Here is a 16,273-nt window from a genome sequence, read left to right as displayed (position 1 = left end):
TCAGCCTGAAATTGAAATGTCACCTTTCGGGAGTGCTCTGTTCGACAGCAGTCTGGTAGCCTAGTGGTCAATGTCAGCACCCCTCCATCCAGCAGTCTTGAGTTCAATTCCCGGTGAGGGAGGTCAGATCTTTTCTAGGTTTTTTTTGGTTCTAAAAATGTTTGGGAAGCGAAGGTTCAGGAACATTGCCGGTAGGGAGAGTAAGCTCTTTAAAGGCATGCAATGAGATGTGTTTTTCTTTATTTCTGCATATTTCTGTAGCTAGCTGCATTCTTTCAGTCAACATCCCGCCCCATTTAGTGCTCACGTTTTTAAAGAAGTCCACCATTAGCCCGCAGTGTAAGCCTACCCGGGGCCTCCGCCGATGGTCCATGGTGTGTGGGATCCTTACTGGACCAACCCCAGCCGTAACGCAAATCTTAGCTTTGTCTCATTCGACCCCTAACTCGACCCAAGGAGCTACTGCAAACTCTTAGCCTAACACTAGCCCTAAATGAAAGACGCCTATTGTCCTCACATGTGGGATTTTGTTCTCGCTGCTAGTGCATACGAAACTTGGTTCCGACGTGTCCAGGAGTGGGAGAATTACCAGGGACCTTGCAATCTCGTGCCTGGGGGTTTCTAAGCTGGGCATAGGAGCTCCACTGGATGGAGCCAAGTGTCTTGAACTGAGTTTTTGTGATGCAGCAGGAAAAGGCGCTGCAAAAAGGAGCAACTACCAAGGCAAAGAGATGTGCATTCATTAGGGCATCGTGTCGGCAGATTTGTGGCCCTGCCAAGCACGTGTTTATTGACAGGATCGTGAACGCATGTCCGTTTTCAGTGAACAGTGATTTATGCTTTACCCTTTTTTGGTGAAAACGCACACGAGTCAGATGTGTGCTTTCAGTCTGGGTGTTCAGAAAAGCAAGAATTCATAAACACATGCCATTCCCTGGCTCCCAATTGTCCTGTCTGTACACGTGGCATGAAGATAAAAAAGAAACAGCTATTGGCAGCGGTGGGATTCGAACCCACGCCTCCAAAGAGACTGGAGCCTAAATCCAGCGCCTTAGACCGCTCGGCCACGCTACCCTGCTGGTACTGAAACGAGAGCCTCTGAGACCTGTATTTTTTTAGGGATTGGCTGGTTTGGCCATTAATTCAAAATCAAAGCAAAGCATGAACTTGGATTGAATTCTAGCACTGGCTGTGCAAAGCCCGAACTGAACAATAAAGCACACTTGTCAGCCTGAAATTGAAATGTCACCTTTCGGGAGTGCTCTGTTCAACAGCAGTCTGGTAGCCTAGTGGTCAATGTCAGCACCCCTCCATCCAGCAGTCTTGAGTTCAATTCCCGGTGAGGGAGGTCAGATCTTTTCTAGGTTTTTTTTGGTTCTAAAAATGTTTGGGAAGCGAAGGTTCAGGAACATTGCCGGTAGGGAGAGTAAGCTCTTTAAAGGCATGCAATGAGATGTGTTTTTCTTTATTTCTGCATATTTCTGTAGCTAGCTGCATTCTTTCAGTCAACATCCCGCCCCATTTAGTGCTCACGTTTTTAAAGAAGTCCACCATTAGCCCGCAGTGTAAGCCTACCCGGGGCCTCCGCCGATGGTCCATGGTGTGTGGGATCCTTACTGGACCAACCCCAGCCGTAACGCAAATCTTAGCTTTGTCTCATTCGACCCCTAACTCGACCCAAGGAGCTACTGCAAACTCTTAGCCTAACACTAGCCCTAAATGAAAGACGCCTATTGTCCTCACATGTGGGATTTTGTTCTCGCTGCTAGTGCATACGAAACTTGGTTCCGACGTGTCCAGGAGTGGGAGAATTACCAGGGACCTTGCAATCTCGTGCCTGGGGGTTTCTAAGCTGGGCATAGGAGCTCCACTGGATGGAGCCAAGTGTCTTGAACTGAGTTTTTGTGATGCAGCAGGAAAAGGCGCTGCAAAAAGGAGCAACTACCAAGGCAAAGAGATGTGCATTCATTAGGGCATCGTGTCGGCAGATTTGTGGCCCTGCCAAGCACGTGTTTATTGACAGGATCGTGAACGCATGTCCGTTTTCAGTGAACAGTGATTTATGCTTTACCCTTTTTTGGTGAAAACGCACACGAGTCAGATGTGTGCTTTCAGTCTGGGTGTTCAGAAAAGCAAGAATTCATAAACACATGCCATTCCCTGGCTCCCAATTGTCCTGTCTGTACACGTGGCATGAAGATAAAAAAGAAACAGCTATTGGCAGCGGTGGGATTCGAACCCACGCCTCCAAAGAGACTGGAGCCTAAATCCAGCGCCTTAGACCGCTCGGCCACGCTACCCTGCTGGTACTGAAACGAGAGCCTCTGAGACCTGTATTTTTTTAGGGATTGGCTGGTTTGGCCATTAATTCAAAATCAAAGCAAAGCATGAACTTGGATTGAATTCTAGCACTGGCTGTGCAAAGCCCGAACTGAACAATAAAGCACACTTGTCAGCCTGAAATTGAAATGTCACCTTTCGGGAGTGCTCTGTTCAACAGCAGTCTGGTAGCCTAGTGGTCAATGTCAGCACCCCTCCATCCAGCAGTCTTGAGTTCAATTCCCGGTGAGGGAGGTCAGATCTTTTCTAGGTTTTTTTTGGTTCTAAAAATGTTTGGGAAGCGAAGGTTCAGGAACATTGCCGGTAGGGAGAGTAAGCTCTTTAAAGGCATGCAATGAGATGTGTTTTTCTTTATTTCTGCATATTTCTGTAGCTAGCTGCATTCTTTCAGTCAACATCCCGCCCCATTTAGTGCTCACGTTTTTAAAGAAGTCCACCATTAGCCCGCAGTGTAAGCCTACCCGGGGCCTCCGCCGATGGTCCATGGTGTGTGGGATCCTTACTGGACCAACCCCAGCCGTAACGCAAATCTTAGCTTTGTCTCATTCGACCCCTAACTCGACCCAAGGAGCTACTGCAAACTCTTAGCCTAACACTAGCCCTAAATGAAAGACGCCTATTGTCCTCACATGTGGGATTTTGTTCTCGCTGCTAGTGCATACGAAACTTGGTTCCGACGTGTCCAGGAGTGGGAGAATTACCAGGGACCTTGCAATCTCGTGCCTGGGGGTTTCTAAGCTGGGCATAGGAGCTCCACTGGATGGAGCCAAGTGTCTTGAACTGAGTTTTTGTGATGCAGCAGGAAAAGGCGCTGCAAAAAGGAGCAACTACCAAGGCAAAGAGATGTGCATTCATTAGGGCATCGTGTCGGCAGATTTGTGGCCCTGCCAAGCACGTGTTTATTGACAGGATCGTGAACGCATGTCCGTTTTCAGTGAACAGTGATTTATGCTTTACCCTTTTTTGGTGAAAACGCACACGAGTCAGATGTGTGCTTTCAGTCTGGGTGTTCAGAAAAGCAAGAATTCATAAACACATGCCATTCCCTGGCTCCCAATTGTCCTGTCTGTACACGTGGCATGAAGATAAAAAAGAAACAGCTATTGGCAGCGGTGGGATTCGAACCCACGCCTCCAAAGAGACTGGAGCCTAAATCCAGCGCCTTAGACCGCTCGGCCACGCTACCCTGCTGGTACTGAAACGAGAGCCTCTGAGACCTGTATTTTTTTAGGGATTGGCTGGTTTGGCCATTAATTCAAAATCAAAGCAAAGCATGAACTTGGATTGAATTCTAGCACTGGCTGTGCAAAGCCCGAACTGAACAATAAAGCACACTTGTCAGCCTGAAATTGAAATGTCACCTTTCGGGAGTGCTCTGTTCGACAGCAGTCTGGTAGCCTAGTGGTCAATGTCAGCACCCCTCCATCCAGCAGTCTTGAGTTCAATTCCCGGTGAGGGAGGTCAGATCTTTTCTAGGTTTTTTTTGGTTCTAAAAATGTTTGGGAAGCGAAGGTTCAGGAACATTGCCGGTAGGGAGAGTAAGCTCTTTAAAGGCATGCAATGAGATGTGTTTTTCTTTATTTCTGCATATTTCTGTAGCTAGCTGCATTCTTTCAGTCAACATCCCGCCCCATTTAGTGCTCACGTTTTTAAAGAAGTCCACCATTAGCCCGCAGTGTAAGCCTACCCGGGGCCTCCGCCGATGGTCCATGGTGTGTGGGATCCTTACTGGACCAACCCCAGCCGTAACGCAAATCTTAGCTTTGTCTCATTCGACCCCTAACTCGACCCAAGGAGCTACTGCAAACTCTTAGCCTAACACTAGCCCTAAATGAAAGACGCCTATTGTCCTCACATGTGGGATTTTGTTCTCGCTGCTAGTGCATACGAAACTTGGTTCCGACGTGTCCAGGAGTGGGAGAATTACCAGGGACCTTGCAATCTCGTGCCTGGGGGTTTCTAAGCTGGGCATAGGAGCTCCACTGGATGGAGCCAAGTGTCTTGAACTGAGTTTTTGTGATGCAGCAGGAAAAGGCGCTGCAAAAAGGAGCAACTACCAAGGCAAAGAGATGTGCATTCATTAGGGCATCGTGTCGGCAGATTTGTGGCCCTGCCAAGCACGTGTTTATTGACAGGATCGTGAACGCATGTCCGTTTTCAGTGAACAGTGATTTATGCTTTACCCTTTTTTGGTGAAAACGCACACGAGTCAGATGTGTGCTTTCAGTCTGGGTGTTCAGAAAAGCAAGAATTCATAAACACATGCCATTCCCTGGCTCCCAATTGTCCTGTCTGTACACGTGGCATGAAGATAAAAAAGAAACAGCTATTGGCAGCGGTGGGATTCGAACCCACGCCTCCAAAGAGACTGGAGCCTAAATCCAGCGCCTTAGACCGCTCGGCCACGCTACCCTGCTGGTACTGAAACGAGAGCCTCTGAGACCTGTATTTTTTTAGGGATTGGCTGGTTTGGCCATTAATTCAAAATCAAAGCAAAGCATGAACTTGGATTGAATTCTAGCACTGGCTGTGCAAAGCCCGAACTGAACAATAAAGCACACTTGTCAGCCTGAAATTGAAATGTCACCTTTCGGGAGTGCTCTGTTCAACAGCAGTCTGGTAGCCTAGTGGTCAATGTCAGCACCCCTCCATCCAGCAGTCTTGAGTTCAATTCCCGGTGAGGGAGGTCAGATCTTTTCTAGGTTTTTTTTGGTTCTAAAAATGTTTGGGAAGCGAAGGTTCAGGAACATTGCCGGTAGGGAGAGTAAGCTCTTTAAAGGCATGCAATGAGATGTGTTTTTCTTTATTTCTGCATATTTCTGTAGCTAGCTGCATTCTTTCAGTCAACATCCCGCCCCATTTAGTGCTCACGTTTTTAAAGAAGTCCACCATTAGCCCGCAGTGTAAGCCTACCCGGGGCCTCCGCCGATGGTCCATGGTGTGTGGGATCCTTACTGGACCAACCCCAGCCGTAACGCAAATCTTAGCTTTGTCTCATTCGACCCCTAACTCGACCCAAGGAGCTACTGCAAACTCTTAGCCTAACACTAGCCCTAAATGAAAGACGCCTATTGTCCTCACATGTGGGATTTTGTTCTCGCTGCTAGTGCATACGAAACTTGGTTCCGACGTGTCCAGGAGTGGGAGAATTACCAGGGACCTTGCAATCTCGTGCCTGGGGGTTTCTAAGCTGGGCATAGGAGCTCCACTGGATGGAGCCAAGTGTCTTGAACTGAGTTTTTGTGATGCAGCAGGAAAAGGCGCTGCAAAAAGGAGCAACTACCAAGGCAAAGAGATGTGCATTCATTAGGGCATCGTGTCGGCAGATTTGTGGCCCTGCCAAGCACGTGTTTATTGACAGGATCGTGAACGCATGTCCGTTTTCAGTGAACAGTGATTTATGCTTTACCCTTTTTTGGTGAAAACGCACACGAGTCAGATGTGTGCTTTCAGTCTGGGTGTTCAGAAAAGCAAGAATTCATAAACACATGCCATTCCCTGGCTCCCAATTGTCCTGTCTGTACACGTGGCATGAAGATAAAAAAGAAACAGCTATTGGCAGCGGTGGGATTCGAACCCACGCCTCCAAAGAGACTGGAGCCTAAATCCAGCGCCTTAGACCGCTCGGCCACGCTACCCTGCTGGTACTGAAACGAGAGCCTCTGAGACCTGTATTTTTTTAGGGATTGGCTGGTTTGGCCATTAATTCAAAATCAAAGCAAAGCATGAACTTGGATTGAATTCTAGCACTGGCTGTGCAAAGCCCGAACTGAACAATAAAGCACACTTGTCAGCCTGAAATTGAAATGTCACCTTTCGGGAGTGCTCTGTTCAACAGCAGTCTGGTAGCCTAGTGGTCAATGTCAGCACCCCTCCATCCAGCAGTCTTGAGTTCAATTCCCGGTGAGGGAGGTCAGATCTTTTCTAGGTTTTTTTTGGTTCTAAAAATGTTTGGGAAGCGAAGGTTCAGGAACATTGCCGGTAGGGAGAGTAAGCTCTTTAAAGGCATGCAATGAGATGTGTTTTTCTTTATTTCTGCATATTTCTGTAGCTAGCTGCATTCTTTCAGTCAACATCCCGCCCCATTTAGTGCTCACGTTTTTAAAGAAGTCCACCATTAGCCCGCAGTGTAAGCCTACCCGGGGCCTCCGCCGATGGTCCATGGTGTGTGGGATCCTTACTGGACCAACCCCAGCCGTAACGCAAATCTTAGCTTTGTCTCATTCGACCCCTAACTCGACCCAAGGAGCTACTGCAAACTCTTAGCCTAACACTAGCCCTAAATGAAAGACGCCTATTGTCCTCACATGTGGGATTTTGTTCTCGCTGCTAGTGCATACGAAACTTGGTTCCGACGTGTCCAGGAGTGGGAGAATTACCAGGGACCTTGCAATCTCGTGCCTGGGGGTTTCTAAGCTGGGCATAGGAGCTCCACTGGATGGAGCCAAGTGTCTTGAACTGAGTTTTTGTGATGCAGCAGGAAAAGGCGCTGCAAAAAGGAGCAACTACCAAGGCAAAGAGATGTGCATTCATTAGGGCATCGTGTCGGCAGATTTGTGGCCCTGCCAAGCACGTGTTTATTGACAGGATCGTGAACGCATGTCCGTTTTCAGTGAACAGTGATTTATGCTTTACCCTTTTTTGGTGAAAACGCACACGAGTCAGATGTGTGCTTTCAGTCTGGGTGTTCAGAAAAGCAAGAATTCATAAACACATGCCATTCCCTGGCTCCCAATTGTCCTGTCTGTACACGTGGCATGAAGATAAAAAAGAAACAGCTATTGGCAGCGGTGGGATTCGAACCCACGCCTCCAAAGAGACTGGAGCCTAAATCCAGCGCCTTAGACCGCTCGGCCACGCTACCCTGCTGGTACTGAAACGAGAGCCTCTGAGACCTGTATTTTTTTAGGGATTGGCTGGTTTGGCCATTAATTCAAAATCAAAGCAAAGCATGAACTTGGATTGAATTCTAGCACTGGCTGTGCAAAGCCCGAACTGAACAATAAAGCACACTTGTCAGCCTGAAATTGAAATGTCACCTTTCGGGAGTGCTCTGTTCAACAGCAGTCTGGTAGCCTAGTGGTCAATGTCAGCACCCCTCCATCCAGCAGTCTTGAGTTCAATTCCCGGTGAGGGAGGTCAGATCTTTTCTAGGTTTTTTTTGGTTCTAAAAATGTTTGGGAAGCGAAGGTTCAGGAACATTGCCGGTAGGGAGAGTAAGCTCTTTAAAGGCATGCAATGAGATGTGTTTTTCTTTATTTCTGCATATTTCTGTAGCTAGCTGCATTCTTTCAGTCAACATCCCGCCCCATTTAGTGCTCACGTTTTTAAAGAAGTCCACCATTAGCCCGCAGTGTAAGCCTACCCGGGGCCTCCGCCGATGGTCCATGGTGTGTGGGATCCTTACTGGACCAACCCCAGCCGTAACGCAAATCTTAGCTTTGTCTCATTCGACCCCTAACTCGACCCAAGGAGCTACTGCAAACTCTTAGCCTAACACTAGCCCTAAATGAAAGACGCCTATTGTCCTCACATGTGGGATTTTGTTCTCGCTGCTAGTGCATACGAAACTTGGTTCCGACGTGTCCAGGAGTGGGAGAATTACCAGGGACCTTGCAATCTCGTGCCTGGGGGTTTCTAAGCTGGGCATAGGAGCTCCACTGGATGGAGCCAAGTGTCTTGAACTGAGTTTTTGTGATGCAGCAGGAAAAGGCGCTGCAAAAAGGAGCAACTACCAAGGCAAAGAGATGTGCATTCATTAGGGCATCGTGTCGGCAGATTTGTGGCCCTGCCAAGCACGTGTTTATTGACAGGATCGTGAACGCATGTCCGTTTTCAGTGAACAGTGATTTATGCTTTACCCTTTTTTGGTGAAAACGCACACGAGTCAGATGTGTGCTTTCAGTCTGGGTGTTCAGAAAAGCAAGAATTCATAAACACATGCCATTCCCTGGCTCCCAATTGTCCTGTCTGTACACGTGGCATGAAGATAAAAAAGAAACAGCTATTGGCAGCGGTGGGATTCGAACCCACGCCTCCAAAGAGACTGGAGCCTAAATCCAGCGCCTTAGACCGCTCGGCCACGCTACCCTGCTGGTACTGAAACGAGAGCCTCTGAGACCTGTATTTTTTTAGGGATTGGCTGGTTTGGCCATTAATTCAAAATCAAAGCAAAGCATGAACTTGGATTGAATTCTAGCACTGGCTGTGCAAAGCCCGAACTGAACAATAAAGCACACTTGTCAGCCTGAAATTGAAATGTCACCTTTCGGGAGTGCTCTGTTCGACAGCAGTCTGGTAGCCTAGTGGTCAATGTCAGCACCCCTCCATCCAGCAGTCTTGAGTTCAATTCCCGGTGAGGGAGGTCAGATCTTTTCTAGGTTTTTTTTGGTTCTAAAAATGTTTGGGAAGCGAAGGTTCAGGAACATTGCCGGTAGGGAGAGTAAGCTCTTTAAAGGCATGCAATGAGATGTGTTTTTCTTTATTTCTGCATATTTCTGTAGCTAGCTGCATTCTTTCAGTCAACATCCCGCCCCATTTAGTGCTCACGTTTTTAAAGAAGTCCACCATTAGCCCGCAGTGTAAGCCTACCCGGGGCCTCCGCCGATGGTCCATGGTGTGTGGGATCCTTACTGGACCAACCCCAGCCGTAACGCAAATCTTAGCTTTGTCTCATTCGACCCCTAACTCGACCCAAGGAGCTACTGCAAACTCTTAGCCTAACACTAGCCCTAAATGAAAGACGCCTATTGTCCTCACATGTGGGATTTTGTTCTCGCTGCTAGTGCATACGAAACTTGGTTCCGACGTGTCCAGGAGTGGGAGAATTACCAGGGACCTTGCAATCTCGTGCCTGGGGGTTTCTAAGCTGGGCATAGGAGCTCCACTGGATGGAGCCAAGTGTCTTGAACTGAGTTTTTGTGATGCAGCAGGAAAAGGCGCTGCAAAAAGGAGCAACTACCAAGGCAAAGAGATGTGCATTCATTAGGGCATCGTGTCGGCAGATTTGTGGCCCTGCCAAGCACGTGTTTATTGACAGGATCGTGAACGCATGTCCGTTTTCAGTGAACAGTGATTTATGCTTTACCCTTTTTTGGTGAAAACGCACACGAGTCAGATGTGTGCTTTCAGTCTGGGTGTTCAGAAAAGCAAGAATTCATAAACACATGCCATTCCCTGGCTCCCAATTGTCCTGTCTGTACACGTGGCATGAAGATAAAAAAGAAACAGCTATTGGCAGCGGTGGGATTCGAACCCACGCCTCCAAAGAGACTGGAGCCTAAATCCAGCGCCTTAGACCGCTCGGCCACGCTACCCTGCTGGTACTGAAACGAGAGCCTCTGAGACCTGTATTTTTTTAGGGATTGGCTGGTTTGGCCATTAATTCAAAATCAAAGCAAAGCATGAACTTGGATTGAATTCTAGCACTGGCTGTGCAAAGCCCGAACTGAACAATAAAGCACACTTGTCAGCCTGAAATTGAAATGTCACCTTTCGGGAGTGCTCTGTTCGACAGCAGTCTGGTAGCCTAGTGGTCAATGTCAGCACCCCTCCATCCAGCAGTCTTGAGTTCAATTCCCGGTGAGGGAGGTCAGATCTTTTCTAGGTTTTTTTTGGTTCTAAAAATGTTTGGGAAGCGAAGGTTCAGGAACATTGCCGGTAGGGAGAGTAAGCTCTTTAAAGGCATGCAATGAGATGTGTTTTTCTTTATTTCTGCATATTTCTGTAGCTAGCTGCATTCTTTCAGTCAACATCCCGCCCCATTTAGTGCTCACGTTTTTAAAGAAGTCCACCATTAGCCCGCAGTGTAAGCCTACCCGGGGCCTCCGCCGATGGTCCATGGTGTGTGGGATCCTTACTGGACCAACCCCAGCCGTAACGCAAATCTTAGCTTTGTCTCATTCGACCCCTAACTCGACCCAAGGAGCTACTGCAAACTCTTAGCCTAACACTAGCCCTAAATGAAAGACGCCTATTGTCCTCACATGTGGGATTTTGTTCTCGCTGCTAGTGCATACGAAACTTGGTTCCGACGTGTCCAGGAGTGGGAGAATTACCAGGGACCTTGCAATCTCGTGCCTGGGGGTTTCTAAGCTGGGCATAGGAGCTCCACTGGATGGAGCCAAGTGTCTTGAACTGAGTTTTTGTGATGCAGCAGGAAAAGGCGCTGCAAAAAGGAGCAACTACCAAGGCAAAGAGATGTGCATTCATTAGGGCATCGTGTCGGCAGATTTGTGGCCCTGCCAAGCACGTGTTTATTGACAGGATCGTGAACGCATGTCCGTTTTCAGTGAACAGTGATTTATGCTTTACCCTTTTTTGGTGAAAACGCACACGAGTCAGATGTGTGCTTTCAGTCTGGGTGTTCAGAAAAGCAAGAATTCATAAACACATGCCATTCCCTGGCTCCCAATTGTCCTGTCTGTACACGTGGCATGAAGATAAAAAAGAAACAGCTATTGGCAGCGGTGGGATTCGAACCCACGCCTCCAAAGAGACTGGAGCCTAAATCCAGCGCCTTAGACCGCTCGGCCACGCTACCCTGCTGGTACTGAAACGAGAGCCTCTGAGACCTGTATTTTTTTAGGGATTGGCTGGTTTGGCCATTAATTCAAAATCAAAGCAAAGCATGAACTTGGATTGAATTCTAGCACTGGCTCTGCAAAGCCCGAACTGAACAATAAAGCACACTTGTCAGCCTGAAATTGAAATGTCACCTTTCGGGAGTGCTCTGTTCGACAGCAGTCTGGTAGCCTAGTGGTCAATGTCAGCACCCCTCCATCCAGCAGTCTTGAGTTCAATTCCCGGTGAGGGAGGTCAGATCTTTTCTAGGTTTTTTTTGGTTCTAAAAATGTTTGGGAAGCGAAGGTTCAGGAACATTGCCGGTAGGGAGAGTAAGCTCTTTAAAGGCATGCAATGAGATGTGTTTTTCTTTATTTCTGCATATTTCTGTAGCTAGCTGCATTCTTTCAGTCAACATCCCGCCCCATTTAGTGCTCACGTTTTTAAAGAAGTCCACCATTAGCCCGCAGTGTAAGCCTACCCGGGGCCTCCGCCGATGGTCCATGGTGTGTGGGATCCTTACTGGACCAACCCCAGCCGTAACGCAAATCTTAGCTTTGTCTCATTCGACCCCTAACTCGACCCAAGGAGCTACTGCAAACTCTTAGCCTAACACTAGCCCTAAATGAAAGACGCCTATTGTCCTCACATGTGGGATTTTGTTCTCGCTGCTAGTGCATACGAAACTTGGTTCCGACGTGTCCAGGAGTGGGAGAATTACCAGGGACCTTGCAATCTCGTGCCTGGGGGTTTCTAAGCTGGGCATAGGAGCTCCACTGGATGGAGCCAAGTGTCTTGAACTGAGTTTTTGTGATGCAGCAGGAAAAGGCGCTGCAAAAAGGAGCAACTACCAAGGCAAAGAGATGTGCATTCATTAGGGCATCGTGTCGGCAGATTTGTGGCCCTGCCAAGCACGTGTTTATTGACAGGATCGTGAACGCATGTCCGTTTTCAGTGAACAGTGATTTATGCTTTACCCTTTTTTGGTGAAAACGCACACGAGTCAGATGTGTGCTTTCAGTCTGGGTGTTCAGAAAAGCAAGAATTCATAAACACATGCCATTCCCTGGCTCCCAATTGTCCTGTCTGTACACGTGGCATGAAGATAAAAAAGAAACAGCTATTGGCAGCGGTGGGATTCGAACCCACGCCTCCAAAGAGACTGGAGCCTAAATCCAGCGCCTTAGACCGCTCGGCCACGCTACCCTGCTGGTACTGAAACGAGAGCCTCTGAGACCTGTATTTTTTTAGGGATTGGCTGGTTTGGCCATTAATTCAAAATCAAAGCAAAGCATGAACTTGGATTGAATTCTAGCACTGGCTGTGCAAAGCCCGAACTGAACAATAAAGCACACTTGTCAGCCTGAAATTGAAATGTCACCTTTCGGGAGTGCTCTGTTCGACAGCAGTCTGGTAGCCTAGTGGTCAATGTCAGCACCCCTCCATCCAGCAGTCTTGAGTTCAATTCCCGGTGAGGGAGGTCAGATCTTTTCTAGGTTTTTTTTGGTTCTAAAAATGTTTGGGAAGCGAAGGTTCAGGAACATTGCCGGTAGGGAGAGTAAGCTCTTTAAAGGCATGCAATGAGATGTGTTTTTCTTTATTTCTGCATATTTCTGTAGCTAGCTGCATTCTTTCAGTCAACATCCCGCCCCATTTAGTGCTCACGTTTTTAAAGAAGTCCACCATTAGCCCGCAGTGTAAGCCTACCCGGGGCCTCCGCCGATGGTCCATGGTGTGTGGGATCCTTACTGGACCAACCCCAGCCGTAACGCAAATCTTAGCTTTGTCTCATTCGACCCCTAACTCGACCCAAGGAGCTACTGCAAACTCTTAGCCTAACACTAGCCCTAAATGAAAGACGCCTATTGTCCTCACATGTGGGATTTTGTTCTCGCTGCTAGTGCATACGAAACTTGGTTCCGACGTGTCCAGGAGTGGGAGAATTACCAGGGACCTTGCAATCTCGTGCCTGGGGGTTTCTAAGCTGGGCATAGGAGCTCCACTGGATGGAGCCAAGTGTCTTGAACTGAGTTTTTGTGATGCAGCAGGAAAAGGCGCTGCAAAAAGGAGCAACTACCAAGGCAAAGAGATGTGCATTCATTAGGGCATCGTGTCGGCAGATTTGTGGCCCTGCCAAGCACGTGTTTATTGACAGGATCGTGAACGCATGTCCGTTTTCAGTGAACAGTGATTTATGCTTTACCCTTTTTTGGTGAAAACGCACACGAGTCAGATGTGTGCTTTCAGTCTGGGTGTTCAGAAAAGCAAGAATTCATAAACACATGCCATTCCCTGGCTCCCAATTGTCCTGTCTGTACACGTGGCATGAAGATAAAAAAGAAACAGCTATTGGCAGCGGTGGGATTCGAACCCACGCCTCCAAAGAGACTGGAGCCTAAATCCAGCGCCTTAGACCGCTCGGCCACGCTACCCTGCTGGTACTGAAACGAGAGCCTCTGAGACCTGTATTTTTTTAGGGATTGGCTGGTTTGGCCATTAATTCAAAATCAAAGCAAAGCATGAACTTGGATTGAATTCTAGCACTGGCTCTGCAAAGCCCGAACTGAACAATAAAGCACACTTGTCAGCCTGAAATTGAAATGTCACCTTTCGGGAGTGCTCTGTTCAACAGCAGTCTGGTAGCCTAGTGGTCAATGTCAGCACCCCTCCATCCAGCAGTCTTGAGTTCAATTCCCGGTGAGGGAGGTCAGATCTTTTCTAGGTTTTTTTTGGTTCTAAAAATGTTTGGGAAGCGAAGGTTCAGGAACATTGCCGGTAGGGAGAGTAAGCTCTTTAAAGGCATGCAATGAGATGTGTTTTTCTTTATTTCTGCATATTTCTGTAGCTAGCTGCATTCTTTCAGTCAACATCCCGCCCCATTTAGTGCTCACGTTTTTAAAGAAGTCCACCATTAGCCCGCAGTGTAAGCCTACCCGGGGCCTCCGCCGATGGTCCATGGTGTGTGGGATCCTTACTGGACCAACCCCAGCCGTAACGCAAATCTTAGCTTTGTCTCATTCGACCCCTAACTCGACCCAAGGAGCTACTGCAAACTCTTAGCCTAACACTAGCCCTAAATGAAAGACGCCTATTGTCCTCACATGTGGGATTTTGTTCTCGCTGCTAGTGCATACGAAACTTGGTTCCGACGTGTCCAGGAGTGGGAGAATTACCAGGGACCTTGCAATCTCGTGCCTGGGGGTTTCTAAGCTGGGCATAGGAGCTCCACTGGATGGAGCCAAGTGTCTTGAACTGAGTTTTTGTGATGCAGCAGGAAAAGGCGCTGCAAAAAGGAGCAACTACCAAGGCAAAGAGATGTGCATTCATTAGGGCATCGTGTCGGCAGATTTGTGGCCCTGCCAAGCACGTGTTTATTGACAGGATCGTGAACGCATGTCCGTTTTCAGTGAACAGTGATTTATGCTTTACCCTTTTTTGGTGAAAACGCACACGAGTCAGATGTGTGCTTTCAGTCTGGGTGTTCAGAAAAGCAAGAATTCATAAACACATGCCATTCCCTGGCTCCCAATTGTCCTGTCTGTACACGTGGCATGAAGATAAAAAAGAAACAGCTATTGGCAGCGGTGGGATTCGAACCCACGCCTCCAAAGAGACTGGAGCCTAAATCCAGCGCCTTAGACCGCTCGGCCACGCTACCCTGCTGGTACTGAAACGAGAGCCTCTGAGACCTGTATTTTTTTAGGGATTGGCTGGTTTGGCCATTAATTCAAAATCAAAGCAAAGCATGAACTTGGATTGAATTCTAGCACTGGCTGTGCAAAGCCCGAACTGAACAATAAAGCACACTTGTCAGCCTGAAATTGAAATGTCACCTTTCGGGAGTGCTCTGTTCAACAGCAGTCTGGTAGCCTAGTGGTCAATGTCAGCACCCCTCCATCCAGCAGTCTTGAGTTCAATTCCCGGTGAGGGAGGTCAGATCTTTTCTAGGTTTTTTTTGGTTCTAAAAATGTTTGGGAAGCGAAGGTTCAGGAACATTGCCGGTAGGGAGAGTAAGCTCTTTAAAGGCATGCAATGAGATGTGTTTTTCTTTATTTCTGCATATTTCTGTAGCTAGCTGCATTCTTTCAGTCAACATCCCGCCCCATTTAGTGCTCACGTTTTTAAAGAAGTCCACCATTAGCCCGCAGTGTAAGCCTACCCGGGGCCTCCGCCGATGGTCCATGGTGTGTGGGATCCTTACTGGACCAACCCCAGCCGTAACGCAAATCTTAGCTTTGTCTCATTCGACCCCTAACTCGACCCAAGGAGCTACTGCAAACTCTTAGCCTAACACTAGCCCTAAATGAAAGACGCCTATTGTCCTCACATGTGGGATTTTGTTCTCGCTGCTAGTGCATACGAAACTTGGTTCCGACGTGTCCAGGAGTGGGAGAATTACCAGGGACCTTGCAATCTCGTGCATGGGGGTTTCTAAGCTGGGCATAGGAGCTCCACTGGATGGAGCCAAGTGTCTTGAACTGAGTTTTTGTGATGCAGCAGGAAAAGGCGCTGCAAAAAGGAGCAACTACCAAGGCAAAGAGATGTGCATTCATTAGGGCATCGTGTCGGCAGATTTGTGGCCCTGCCAAGCACGTGTTTATTGACAGGATCGTGAACGCATGTCCGTTTTCAGTGAACAGTGATTTATGCTTTACCCTTTTTTGGTGAAAACGCACACGAGTCAGATGTGTGCTTTCAGTCTGGGTGTTCAGAAAAGCAAGAATTCATAAACACATGCCATTCCCTGGCTCCCAATTGTCCTGTCTGTACACGTGGCATGAAGATAAAAAAGAAACAGCTATTGGCAGCGGTGGGATTCGAACCCACGCCTCCAAAGAGACTGGAGCCTAAATCCAGCGCCTTAGACCGCTCGGCCACGCTACCCTGCTGGTACTGAAACGAGGGCCTCTGAGACCTGTATTTTTTTAGGGATTGGCTGGTTTGGCCATTAATTCAAAATCAAAGCAAAGCATGAACTTGGATTGAATTCTAGCACTGGCTGTGCAAAGCCCGAACTGAACAATAAAGCACACTTGTCAGCCTGAAATTGAAATGTCACCTTTCGGGAGTGCTCTGTTCAACAGCAGTCTGGTAGCCTAGTGGTCAATGTCAGCACCCCTCCATCCAGCAGTCTTGAGTTCAATTCCCGGTGAGGGAGGTCAGATCTTTTCTAGGTTTTTTTTGGTTCTAAAAATGTTTGGGAAGCGAAGGTTCAGGAACATTGCCGGTAGGGAGAGTAAGCTCTTTAAAGGCATGCAATGAGATGTGTTTTTCTTTATTTCTGCATATTTCTGTAGCTAGCTGCATTCTTTCAGTCAACATCCCGCCCCATTTAGTGCTCACGTTTTTAAAGAAGTCCACCATTAGCCCG

The 16,273-nt window shown here is 47.9% G+C and overlaps 13 non-coding genes across 13 annotated transcripts; all 13 read right to left on the bottom strand.

The window, feature by feature from the left end:
* Nucleotides 1-992: 992 nt before the first annotated feature.
* TRNAL-UAG (transfer RNA leucine (anticodon UAG)) lies at nt 993-1,074 on the bottom strand. The gene has a single exon. It is a non-coding gene; the product is annotated as a tRNA-Leu (tRNA).
* Nucleotides 1,075-2,218: 1,144 nt separating this feature from the next.
* On the bottom strand, nt 2,219-2,300 carry TRNAL-UAG (transfer RNA leucine (anticodon UAG)). The gene has a single exon. It is a non-coding gene; the product is annotated as a tRNA-Leu (tRNA).
* A 1,144-nt stretch (nt 2,301-3,444) lies between these two features.
* On the bottom strand, nt 3,445-3,526 carry TRNAL-UAG (transfer RNA leucine (anticodon UAG)). Its single transcript has one exon. It is a non-coding gene; the product is annotated as a tRNA-Leu (tRNA).
* Nucleotides 3,527-4,670: 1,144 nt separating this feature from the next.
* TRNAL-UAG (transfer RNA leucine (anticodon UAG)) lies at nt 4,671-4,752 on the bottom strand. Its single transcript has one exon. It is a non-coding gene; the product is annotated as a tRNA-Leu (tRNA).
* A 1,144-nt stretch (nt 4,753-5,896) lies between these two features.
* On the bottom strand, nt 5,897-5,978 carry TRNAL-UAG (transfer RNA leucine (anticodon UAG)). The gene has a single exon. It is a non-coding gene; the product is annotated as a tRNA-Leu (tRNA).
* A 1,144-nt stretch (nt 5,979-7,122) lies between these two features.
* Nucleotides 7,123-7,204, bottom strand: TRNAL-UAG (transfer RNA leucine (anticodon UAG)). The gene has a single exon. It is a non-coding gene; the product is annotated as a tRNA-Leu (tRNA).
* A 1,144-nt stretch (nt 7,205-8,348) lies between these two features.
* Nucleotides 8,349-8,430, bottom strand: TRNAL-UAG (transfer RNA leucine (anticodon UAG)). The gene has a single exon. It is a non-coding gene; the product is annotated as a tRNA-Leu (tRNA).
* Nucleotides 8,431-9,574: 1,144 nt separating this feature from the next.
* On the bottom strand, nt 9,575-9,656 carry TRNAL-UAG (transfer RNA leucine (anticodon UAG)). Its single transcript has one exon. It is a non-coding gene; the product is annotated as a tRNA-Leu (tRNA).
* A 1,144-nt stretch (nt 9,657-10,800) lies between these two features.
* TRNAL-UAG (transfer RNA leucine (anticodon UAG)) lies at nt 10,801-10,882 on the bottom strand. Its single transcript has one exon. It is a non-coding gene; the product is annotated as a tRNA-Leu (tRNA).
* Nucleotides 10,883-12,026: 1,144 nt separating this feature from the next.
* On the bottom strand, nt 12,027-12,108 carry TRNAL-UAG (transfer RNA leucine (anticodon UAG)). Its single transcript has one exon. It is a non-coding gene; the product is annotated as a tRNA-Leu (tRNA).
* Nucleotides 12,109-13,252: 1,144 nt separating this feature from the next.
* TRNAL-UAG (transfer RNA leucine (anticodon UAG)) lies at nt 13,253-13,334 on the bottom strand. The gene has a single exon. It is a non-coding gene; the product is annotated as a tRNA-Leu (tRNA).
* A 1,144-nt stretch (nt 13,335-14,478) lies between these two features.
* On the bottom strand, nt 14,479-14,560 carry TRNAL-UAG (transfer RNA leucine (anticodon UAG)). The gene has a single exon. It is a non-coding gene; the product is annotated as a tRNA-Leu (tRNA).
* Nucleotides 14,561-15,704: 1,144 nt separating this feature from the next.
* TRNAL-UAG (transfer RNA leucine (anticodon UAG)) lies at nt 15,705-15,786 on the bottom strand. The gene has a single exon. It is a non-coding gene; the product is annotated as a tRNA-Leu (tRNA).
* Between the last annotated feature and the right edge of the window lie 487 nt (nt 15,787-16,273).

The sequence above is a fragment of the Ambystoma mexicanum genome, chromosome 1p (assembly GCF_040938575.1).
Source record: "Ambystoma mexicanum isolate Mex_15411 chromosome 1p, UKY_AmexF1_1, whole genome shotgun sequence".
Taxonomy (NCBI): domain Eukaryota; kingdom Metazoa; phylum Chordata; class Amphibia; order Caudata; family Ambystomatidae; genus Ambystoma; species Ambystoma mexicanum.
This window is presented reverse-complemented; position numbering and strand designations above follow the sequence as displayed.